Here is a 12731-nt window from a genome sequence, read left to right as displayed (position 1 = left end):
GGAGAGTGAATGAAGTGGCTTTTTCTGGTTAGTCACAGCTTTGATGCTTAAATATAGATATGACTTTGCAAAAGCATTAACCATTTATTTATTTAGTATAGTCACTACAGCTGGCCTGTTATACAGGCAACAAAAACATAAATAGATTTTGAATGAGGTCTTACACAAATCCATTATTACTAAGTAGTGCAGCTCTACTAAAGCTGATTCTTACTGCATTATTTCTTGCTGCACTATGCATCAGTTGATGGTCTGACCCATTCCTGCAGATAATTAACCCTCGATTTCTCACAAGGTACAAGTTCAGGTGCATAACTCTTAAGGAACTGTCCCAACGTGAGTAATAGGTTGCATAGGTCCCCCTCCATTCTTTGAACATCCTAAAATGCTTTGGCATATACTACTAGTCTTTTGGGAGCAAAGAAAGTCCAATGAGACTGTTAACAAATTAGTCAAGTAAGGAAGGCAACACACTAAAAGTAATAATAATGGTAAAAAGCCCATCAGTCTGAGTAAAATGCATTGTCAATGAGCCTGGCACGATGCTAGTATTTGTCAGGGTTTTTTTTCTGGGAATGCTCCAAATTTTAATAATTTTTATCCTATCCTAAAGGAGATTCTGCAGTTTGCTAAATACATTTCAAATTCAAAACCTGAGTTTTAACAGCAAGCAGAACTTGTCCTAAACAGATGCAGGTTTAAGGTTGAAAGCAGACAGACTGTTAGTTAGGCATTTTGCTAGTTTTGTTCAAACATGAAATAGTAAGGGAAATTCTTAAGCAATTATGGATTAAAGCTATCTTATATCAAGAAGACAGTCCTGTAAAATTGTAAGTTAAGCTGTTACTTGAAGAGATGCTTCTCCAGTCTCTTGCCTTGATAATGCTTGGGTCATTTATAGAGCACATGTTTAAAATAAAGATGTATATATTCATGAACATACAGTTTCATTGCACAGGAAAAGCTCTGCCCCTTTAGTTAAAAGTGAAAAGCATCTAGACCGTGGTGTACAAGCAGCGGCATACACATGATGCCACATAAACCAGATAGGAATGTTCTCCATACCAAGAAAACAAATGCCAAGCCAGTTTGAACTAGAGTTTTATCAGGACAAACATGCTTTAGGATATTTATTTCTACCTGATAATGCCTTTAAAATATACCATTTTATATGCTCTATCTATTCTGAAACTGTACATGAAAATAAAGTTAAAACAAATGTTTGTACTATAATAGCAAGTTCGATACATTTAGCAATCTGACCTTGTCTTTAAGCTTGGGCTATATTTACACAATGTTGGATGAGAAATAGTTGAGTATTTGTGTGAACAGGTAAAATTAAATTCTTCCTGCCTGTACTAGAACCACAAGCTGGTTATTTTTGTCCTCTGTTGAAAGGGTAAGCAAAGAAAGATTAGGGCACTGAAGTGTATGATGTCAAAAAAGTAGGTACTGAGTAATGCAAGATCCACAGATGTCCTGATCCGTAGTTTACTTCTAAGGTGAGCTTTTTCATCATTTGCAGAAAGTGCTGTGTTGTTTAAGACTAGGTTGAGTGCTGTGACCATATGATAAAATAAAGTTAGAAATGTGCCAGTTACTTTTATATCTGTGCCAGTCCAAGCTTCAGGTTTGCACTGAGATGATAACCACACGGATGGATTTGTACAGATTGATCCAAAACACCTCAGCTCCTCAGAAAGTGTATCCCAAACCCATAAAGCTTCTACCTTCTAATCATAGTGAACAAAAGGGAAAAGTCCAAACTATTATTCCCTAGAAGCTGTTCATCTGCCTTCACATTTCCCTGCAAGTAAGCATCTGAAGGGAAGTACAAGAACTGATCTTGGAAAACAGATCTGGAATATTTATGTCACTGTACCTTTTGTTTTTTTAAAAAATATGTATTTTTTAAAATGTATTCTATCCAGGACAAGAGAAAATGAAGTTCTGCACTACTTTGCTATGAGATACCTTTAAGAAAACCCCAATATTTAGGTGACAGGAACTGTGGTGCTTAGGCACTAACGCTTGTTTTACCAAGCTACATCAACAGTTCATTTTACATGGTTATGGAGGGGCTACAGCTGTGTCATCTTACCTGGAACACTGTGGAAGCTTGTGCCATTTAGCTAAACAGGCAAAACAAAAGAATCCTTCCTATAATTTCTAAATACAACAGAAAGATGAGCCATTACCTTTCCAAGCACTAAAGACAGCCAAGATCCCTAAAGTCACGGTTCATCGATGCCACTGAAATAAAATAACCTGAAAATTGTATTATATTTTCATTTCATATATGTAATATATTTAATTTCATATAGGTAATAATCTCCTCTGAAGTAATGAGATGAAAGAATGTGAAATGTGGAAGTAAATCAGTTTTCACAACAATTCATTTTCAAGACTGTAGAAAGAAGTTTACAGAAATAATGGAATAAAGTTAGTAATGGGCTGTAAAAAGTAGGAAACAAGGAAATTAATACCATCTGTAGTACAAATAATGGTTTGACTTGGAACTTGCTATAAGTAACAGTACTTAGTAGTGGAACAATAATAGACTACTTAAGGTAGTCTGTGTCTCCTAAAGAGTTTTTAAAGGAGTTATGGATTGTGCATCGCAAAATGGTCTGTAACATCCACATATATCCTTTCACTGAATGACAAAGTAAGTACTTTTGGGGATGATAAGCCATGATAAACAGCAAGCTACTGAAAGTGGCAAAGCCCTCTTTTTGCCTATTTTCTTCCACTGTGATTCAGAATTATTCCTAAGCTTCTCATGGAACAGGTACAAGTGAAACTGTAGGGATGCACACTTGAATGCAGTTGCTGTAAGGAGCTGTGCCAGTGCAATCCCTTTTGGATATTGCACATGAGGCACTTCTAGTTTCAAGATTCTGAGGAGGCTCTTTGAATTCTTCAACGAATGGTGGACAAAGAGGGATCTTGGGCAGTATAGGAAGTTGTGGAAATTGCTTCCAAATCTAGGCACCAAGACAAAACCAACTGTTACTTAAACAAGTAAGCCAGTTAACACTAGTTTTTGTTCATACTTAGCTTCATGTAAATATAAATATATTTATGAATTGTTACAGTCTGTATAGTTTGCAAACTACTAGAAGTGTCACAGATCACTTGATGTTAATGTCTTAATACTCATCATGTTGTTTCTGTCTGTCCTGTAACATTTTCTCTAAAGTAGAAGCAGTCCTCCTTATATGCTAGCAATAACAACTTAGAACAACTTGTGTGCTAGCAAAATGAGTGCTGAAGGGGTACCATTACATCTAAAAGGATACTTGTTTACTTTGGATCATTACTACCGTAACTGTGAGTTTTGTTTGGCTTTTTTCTTCTTCTTTTTTGTTCCCCCTGTAATCACTTTAGTCAAAAAAGCCACAAACCTGTGCATGTATTTAATCACATAGTTTTAAAACAGAGATGAGTAAAATTGCAGGTGCCTTTATGAAGTGCAGCTACTACAACAAATTTCAACAGGTATGAAACAATCCCGATGATATCTGAACTAGATCATGTGTTGCAGATGTTGCTTTATTTTACTGCTGCTCCTTCGAGAAGACAGATTGTGTTCTATTTCTTTTAAAAACAAAAACAAACCTAAAAGTGAAATTATTTCTACAGAAGTCAGTTGTATTGCTGTCATGGAGGCTAATGTTCAGAAAACTTCATTTAAACCAAATATGCACACATTGCTCACAGGAAGGGGTGGGAACATAACACGTGTGCGCTATTTCACAGACTCAACCTTTTTAATATCATCAAGAAGTAAAATGGTGCCATATTCTCTTTTTCTTGAGAATTTTTCATATTACTTTAGATATTTTTATTTAATATTTAGTAAACTATTTTCAGCAGGAAAATCTTAACTTAAGCTTAAAATATCTATATTGAAGAATGAAAACTCTTTTGGGAACCTAAAAGTTCATAAGGTAAAATTTGAAGCTAGGGTATAATGTTTTGTAACATTTTTAGGCATGACAAATTTGGAGGGAGAGGGACAGAAAGGAAGGAAAAAGACAAGTTAGAGGAAAAAGAAGATAAAGGGGAAGGACAACTGTAACAGATTCTGAGGTTCAGGGGTTTAATGTGTTATTTCTAACAACAGTCTCTCCTGGCGTTACTTCTGTTAGTGTGTTTTGCAATATCGTTACAATAGAGCCTCCTCGTGGCCAAAGAGAAGCCTACTCTTTCAAAGCCCAACTGTTCACTCTCCCATATCTTTCAAACATCTAACTTTCCATCAATTTCTAAACCATCCACAATTTGCAGTATGCAAACGCACAATTTAATGAGTGCCTTGTTTTGTGTCTCTTCACTTACCTTAAGAATCCTTACATGAGACACACTGATTTTCAATTGTTTGATAAGTATTTCTGATGTTCTTCTGTTCTGCCTGTAAAAAAAGATGCAAGCTGTAAATATTATTTTTCTACTTATCAAAAGACAGCTTTGTTAAAATCCTCCCTTCACATATGAATTATTTTTCTTTACAGCCTGTGAGTTTTCCCTGTTGTGAGCCATGTTGACCTCAGACTAATCTCAGACTTATCTTTACAGAACAATCCACCAAGTAAAAAATTCTGGAAACTGGAAGACTGCTTCATTTTAGCCCAGTGAGATTATCATTAAGTGAAACTTGAACAGAATGAGCCTATCTTGAATGACTGTAACCACTGATTTCCATCATTCAGTCCTATAGACACTAGTAGGATACTGATGCATCCTACACAGAATTAGCAGCAAATTTCTTCTACTGACAAAAGAACTTGTGAATTTGTCTCAAAACTAAGTAGTTGTTATGGAAATTGTGAAACCAACTGAATGGCAAAATACTGATGAGGCAGTTTACAGAAATGATAATTCAAATTAGATCAAAATAAAAGCAAAGTTGAGAGAAGTGCTTTGGTTTTGCCTCAAACCTCCAATCCAATCAGTAGCCATTTTATTCACTTTTCTATTGTTTCAGATTACCTTTAATATCTTTTATGCAAAGTTGTTGTCAATTGAAGACATGAAATAACTGTTAAAGCCTGTTAGGGTTTGTGTTCTGTCACAGATGTCAATAAAGGTATCAATTCAATACAGTTTTTATAACTGCAAGTCCCAAATCCAACAAGTCATTCTGCCTAGGAAACCCTAAACCCGACTTGGCAAGTTAGCTGCTGATGCTTCAACACAATATATCCTGACTTACATGTTCAAAATGTCAAGATATTTCATGATGCTAGGTAAAATGATTAACAAAAAGCTACTAATATTCCCAGAACAATAACTTTTTCAGCAGATAAAGTGTGTATTTTTGGAGGAGTAGAGCTTCTAATCTCATCTTTCTCTAGGGGAAAAAAACCCTGAAAAGTAATTATTTCAGAATTAGTTTATAACTGTTTTTTTCTTGACTTATTCTTAGAGTCACATAATGCACCCAAACGTCTTAATTTCCTAATTTTCCAGAACATCTGAACTGTCATTTCCACCCAACACACCACATTTCCACACCCCACCTCCAGTTTTTCTATCTTTTGTAGTCTTTACAGAAACAGCTAAGCCAGCAAAATCTTTTTTCCTATTTTAAGGCATCTATTTAATGTATTTTTTTTTTTTAAACAGAGGAATGTATTTTCTGTTCCAAATTTTGTTCCGTGTTTTATGCTCACCTTTTGTAGATTGCTAATGACATTGTTAATTTCTTTAACCTTTACTATCATTGTCAAGGGCAGCCTCCAGAGAAGCACTCGCTCTCATGTGATCAGTGGGCTGTCCCCGCAGACTTGAGCAAAAATGCACTTCAGTTGGCACTGATGGTGGTTTCTTTACATCATTGCATCTTTTATGAAGTATATATTTTAAACATCTGCTATTTAAAAGTTGGTTTGCATCTGATTTTTTTCTTGCAAATTATTCTTACCTGATGCTCTTCTCGAGTAAGATTTTGATTAACATTTACACCAGAAGAACATTCTGTGTTAGCCACTGTTCTGTTGGTCAGAACACTGGTAGTGTTTCTCAGTTAGCACTGAAGACACATTTGATTCAGAAAACACTTTTCTTTTGACATAATCCTTACTTTTGCAGATTGTATCTAAGGTACTTGGCTGAAATCCCTTTGCTGAGGGATATGGTTTGGTGATGGGCTTGGCAGTGCTAGGTTAGTGATTGGACTCTATGATCTTAAAGGTCTTTTCCAACTGTAATGAATCTATGATTCAGTGATGATTCTTTATGATTCTTTAGTTTGCAAGCCATGTAAAATCTTCTCTGTTGAAGTATTCTTTATCTTACTCAGCTTTTCACAACTACTCCAACACACATTTCAGTCTTCACAGGTAACTGCAAATTTAAGGCTGTTCCTTCCCATCCTTTCCTCCCAGACCATTAATTTATTCCCTCCCTCTGCACAGAAGTTTCCTTATATATTTAAGATTCATATGTCATCCAGTCTTCCATTTTCCATAGTATTCAGTGTTTTCTTGTAGATTATATTTTTCAGACACTTCTAAATATGCTCATTTTTCTCTTCTGGATATGTATTACTTGCAAACATCCTCTTGAGATGCAGTGAACATACTGTGTTAGGTAATGTCTTAGCAACACTGAAAAAAAGGAAGAATTTTCTCTATTTCTTCTACAGTTTTCAGATTTTCTATCACATGCTTATACCCACACTGTTTTTGCAAATTGCACACAAGTGGAGATCCCAGCCTACTCAGACAGTTAAAATGGATTGGCTTTTGGCCTCACAGCTAGCAGATTCTGGTCCAGATCGCAGCTGCTCAGCAAAACAAGAGTTCTTTTCAAGATCTCATGCAATATGTTTTTGGGGAAGACTGGTCCACTTACAGAAAAGGCAAAGTGAAGTCCAAAGGCTTGCATGTCCCATGGCATGGAGTTACAAGGAGGATGCACTAGGTGACCTCCTGAGGCTATTCCAATCTGAATTATTCTATGATTCTGTTCTGCCTAAATCCTATTATTTAGAGTCTATATCCATACTGTTTGGGCCAGACCTGTGAATAAACCATCACATGTTCAATGTGAAAAATGCAAACTAAATCAGGATTTGGGAATGGGAGTTGAAAAAGACAACCCAAACTGATCATGTTAACACACTTTTCCTACAACTGCAAGTAACCTCACATCACTTCAGCCAACCACTCTCCCTCAAACTCCTTTGTTTGTTTCCTTTCTGCTATGTAGCAAGGTTTTACTTAGATCATGAGAACAGTGCTTGTTCAGTGTCTGATGCAAATACCATAGCTTCTGACAACGAAAAGCAAATGGGTGTTTTAAAATAAGTTTTTCAGTGGTCAGAGACTCGTCACTTCAATCTGTACATGAAATGCACATTAATTGATACTAATTTCAGTTGAGTTTTTACATTATTTTTATTTTTTTAAGGAAAATCACACATAACACATACTAGTACATTATTCACCTTCTGTGTAGAAATAACTATGCATCATCATGCTGTTGTGTTTACTTAGGAGTTTGTTTCAAGTCAGTTACAACAAAACAGAGCTTAGTGGTATAAATGAGATCCTGTACCATAATCTCTTTTGACAGCATGGATCATAGCTCATCAGAAAGCTGCAAATCATGCTTCTGTTCCCTGTGCTCCCCATCTCTCACCACCCCCTGAGAGTTCTGCACCAGCGTCTCGGCAGGGCTGTACTGCTGCTGACTGCACCCAGGCGAGGCGGCCAGCCCGGGCGATGCTTCTCCTCTCCCTCTTTCCCCAGGGGGCAAACGGGAGGCAGGGCTGGGGCAGGAGAACCGGCTGGGAAGGAAGCGCCGAGCCCGGAGCCGCCCGCAAGCGCTGTCCATGGCACTGTGGACAGCGCCAGCCGCCGGAGATGTGACAGGAATCCTTCGCTCCGCACGGGGCCGTTCATTCTCGAACCCTTACCGCAGCGAGAAGCGGAGCTGCCCCGAGCTGCTTTCTCAGCCCCGCGCCGCGTCGGCAGCCGCCCTTGGGAAAGACCTGTGCTGCGGGCGGGCAGCTCGCATCCACCCGCGTCTTCCTCGGGGCAGGAGGAGGGGAAAGGTGGCGAGGATGGTCACCATCAGTCCCAGGGATCTGTCCCAGACCTTCACCCTCTGTTGCCTGGAGGGGTCCGTGAGGGTCCCGTGTGAAGCGCTGAGGCACCTCAGCGACCTCGAGCGGTCGTTACCTGGCGTGAGGGGCACTCGCACACTGAGGGACCCGCTTGCTTCGCCTGGCTCTTCCTACCACAGCCCCGAGCCCCATGGCGGGACTCCCCTGATTTCACCAGATACCCTCATGAGTGGATGGTTACAAATTCGAGCTTTACTGTAGCCATAGCCATACTTCTTATCTGTAAGAATTATTGAAGTGGCGATGCATCCACGATGATGACTGACAGAGCCAGCGTAATCCTTGACAGGTGGATGATTGCCCCCTCCACCGTGTCACAAACTGGGAACAAAGCGGTGTCTACTTGAACCTCACTCTCCAGAGACGGTCAATGGAGCTGGTGAAGGGTCTGGAGAACGAGTCTGATGAGGAGTAGCTGAGGAAGCTGAGGGTGTTTAGTCTGGAGGAGGCTGAGAGATGTGATAACTCTCTGCAGCTACCTGAAAGTAGGTTGTAGCAAGATGGCAGTCAGTCTCATCCGAAGTAATGACAGATAAGACATAGGAAAAGGCTTCAAGTTGCACCAGGGGAGGTTTAGATTGGACATTAGAAAGAACTTTTTCACCCCGAGGGTTATTAAACTTTGGAATGGGCTGCCCAGGAAGGCGGTGGAGTCACTATCCCCAGAGATATTTAGAAGATGCATAGATGAGGTGTTGAGGGACACGGTTTAGTGGTGGACTTAACAGTGTGTGATTGGATTAGGTGATCTTAAAGGTCTTTTCCAACCAAAATGATTCTGTGCTTCTGTTTTCTGTCATTTCTGGTCAGCAACACATATATTGTGGAGGCTCATTCCAAGCCAACCCAGCCCTCAGAGCCAAACCTCTCTCAATTCCATGGTTTTTGACTCAATTATGTCATCTTGGAGAAGAGATCCAGCACTTAGAAGGAGGTTTTCTGAGCTACTTATGCACTAGAATTAGGTGAAAATAACTTCTTTATGGCACATTTCAGTGGTAGGAATGATTTATTCAATTTATTACCTCAGTAATTGTCTACTAGAAACTGGTGTTACTAAAAGGCTGAGGTGGATGTTGTAAGAGGTACCTTTCTTGCCAGGTATGACAATTCAGAATTATTTTTTTTCATTCACATTCTATATTTTCCTTATAAAATAATATTTATTGCTCCTTGGAAACAAATATATGCAATTTTTATATACAGAGTTTTTATTCAAGTTTGGCATTTCTTTATTCTAGTGTAGCAAATTAGTGAATACTGTCCCATGAACAGCCTGCTATGGCAAACACAGGCCCAATGTTTGCCCTGTGCAGCTCACTATAGTAAGTCTAGGTCTCTCCCTCTATGCAGGAGAGTCTCATTTTAAAGACACTTACCCCCTTACTTTACCTGAAAAATTAAGACTGCCTGATCTTCGCATCGCTTTAGCCTTGCCCTTGGTATTCAGAGTCATTTCATGTTAGTTTTAATTTATATGCTGCTCTTTTAAGTGTCAGTATGCATTAGCTTTCAAGATTTGGACTTCAGGTAGTATTTCATATGTTAATGGTTGTGAGCAGGAGTCTAGAGTCATACAAAGATTTGATAACTTCCAAAGATTAGAAACTTTGTGGAAAAGGACCTTGGTGTCATGGTAGGAAGTTGAACATAAGTCAACATTGTGCCCTTGGAGCAGAGAAGGCTTATTCCAAGTTAAACTGTGTTAGCAAGAATGCAGCCAGTGGACCAAGGGAAGTGATTCTTGTCTCCCACTGTTTGACACTGCATCTGGAGTACTACATCAAATTTGGGCTTGCTAGTGCAAGAAAAGATTGACACAATTAAGTCCTTCAAAGGGCTACCAATATGATTGTGGGACTGGAACACAATTTAGAACAGAATGAGGAAAATGAATTTGTTAGACAAAGCTCTAAGCAAACTGACCTAGCTGGACCCACTTTGAGTAGGGATTCCAACTTGAACAGGGATTCTTCCCAGCTCAAGCAATTTCACACCTTTCTGACTCTGGGCTTCCGTTTCTTGATAAATTGCAATACATATCATGTTAAAAGGGGTGCAGAGGAGGGAATTTCGGGAGGATTTCTTCAGGTATTTGGAAGATATATGGGTACAGAGTGAAAGGATTTGCTGGTTGGCTTCAGGAAAGAGAAAGTCCAGAAGTTTTCACAGATTGTATCTCCTTGCTGTCTGCTTGAATGAGTGCAAGCTTTGGGATCTTGAATCCAGAGTGCCTCTCTTGGAACTTTTATTCTGAGATTAAAAAAGCCTGACTGAAAGAAGTATGATGAATATTGTAGCTTAACTTTGAGGAAATAAAAAGTAGAGGTCGCTTTCCTGTATTTTTCCTTGTCCAAACAATATAAACCCCATCAGCTTGTTTTTCTTATTACAGTAATCTTCAGTTTTAGAACAATTTTCCTGTGTCAAAGACAACAAATGTTTGAGATTGACCAAGAGTTTCTTCAGCTTTTCCTTTGGGCTCTCTTTTTTAAAAGCAATGCATCTGACCTGTTTCAAATCTGAGTAGGCTATCATATATCATCCTCTGCCACTTCTTTCTATAACAATAATTTTTGCTTTTCTGCTTTAGCATTATCAATACAGGAACTGCTGATTAAATGTTACTTTATCACTAATCACTGCAATATAGTAGGTATTTAATATAATAAGTTAGGGTAATAATGGTGACTAATAGCTAAATGATGTGTAGTACTTATAAAGAGTTCTATTGCTCTTTTAAAAACCCAGGGAACATTTTATGATTTATTGCTTATATTGAGGTGTTTGATACTGCAGTAAGAAAATAGACTCCTGAGTCTAGTTTTAGTAGATTTGTTACTTGCAAAACAGAGAAGTCTAAAACTGTGAGCACTGATATATTTTATCAATGATATAGTAGTGCATTAAAGCTTGTAATGCACTAATGTGTTAGTCCAATAATTGGTTTAGAAACAAGACTATTTTGAGTGTACTTGTTATCTCTGTGGCAATTTTCCAGATGCTTCTCTCTGCAGTTTGAGTCTTCGTAATAAATGAAGATGATGGCTATATTTCAATTGTACATTAAGAGAGGGGACTATTTTTTTTATCTATGTGTGAGAAAAGATTCTGTCTTGATTTTTTTCACTCTTCAGAGAATGGCTCTTTGCACAACTGTGTGAGGAGCTGAGAGTAAGTAAGAGCACTAGTACTAGCCTCTCTAAAATGCTACTTAAAGACAAGAGACCCACCCAGTAATAGGAAAGATCTAGAAAAACAGCATTTTTACTAGATTAGCTAATAGTTAATCTATTTATGGCTGACAGTAGATTTCTTTTTGATCATGGTAATGCTTAGGAGTGCAAGCAAGCAAAAACTGAACACACTGGAATTCACATTGTGAACCTAAGCATTGGTATGTTAAAGTTGTTCATTCATTCTGATCTGGTTTCAAAGATGAGGAAAAGCATGACTAAATTTAGAAGAGTTTCTGCTAGCACCAAGCTCTTTTGATATTAATGTCCTCTCACTTTTAATTTGAATGATTTTGTATTGACAGTAGAGGAACTGGGGAAGCCAAGCTCAGGAGATCTGGCACGTTTCCCTTAGAACTCCATGAGAAACAGGACTTTAAAAAACTTAGTCTTACAGGCCAAGTTTTGCTGTTGTACTTCTTTTGCAGAAAGGAGGCAGGACAGGGGTTAAGTCTGAGAAGAACATAATGTCACTTGATGCTGCCTTTTGAAAAACAAGAATTAGGAGTCTGTTACTGTTTTAAAATTTTAAGAATGTTTCATTTTCTAAAATGATGCCATTCATTTTCAAAAGCAGCATTAATTTTATACATCTTTTCATGTATATATATATATCTATATAAATATATTAATGAACATTAGAACAGTAATTTAGAGACTACATAAGTTTGAGGGCATATTTGTCTTCCATTCATATGTATACATAATATGTTATTAGCTCACAAGCAGCTTGTGAAGCTTTTTTGGATGGAAGATGGTTTAAGATTCTCAAATGCAGTCTACTGATGAACATAGACAGGGCAAAAGGCTGTTTGGACACTGCAGTAGTATTTTGCATTCAGAGTTTTTTTGTTGTTTTGTACTTAGGTGAAAGTAGCAGCCCAGAGGAATGATGGGTGACCTTAATTAAATGATAATCTTGTTTCTTGCTGAGTTTAGCCACAAACTCACAGTTAGAAATACAGAGGAGTTTTGAGTTTATTTTTATTTTTCTCTGAAAGGTCTATAACATGCATGATTTTCATTAATCAAAATGATTTATTATGCTTCCGTTTTCTCTAGTTACTTCATCATTTCTCAGACTACAATTTTACCTGGCAATTCTCATTTCTTGGGGAAATGTATTTAGAGTATAAAATGCCTCAGTGACTGTTAAACAAAACTCCCACATGCAGAGAAACCCTTGTGACTTTAGCTTGGCTATTCTTGTGTAAAAAATAGCTACAAAATAAAAATAACTACAAAAAAATGAATTATTTCTGCTCTGTTGGTATAGTAAAGGTCTAGAAATTCCTTAGGCAAATAGGTTAATGGTAGGCTGGATGAGCAAATGGTTAGAGAACTGCATATATCTGGGA

The sequence above is a fragment of the Colius striatus genome, chromosome 3 (genome assembly GCF_028858725.1).
Source record: "Colius striatus isolate bColStr4 chromosome 3, bColStr4.1.hap1, whole genome shotgun sequence".
Taxonomy (NCBI): Eukaryota; Metazoa; Chordata; class Aves; order Coliiformes; family Coliidae; genus Colius; species Colius striatus.
This window is presented reverse-complemented; position numbering follows the sequence as displayed.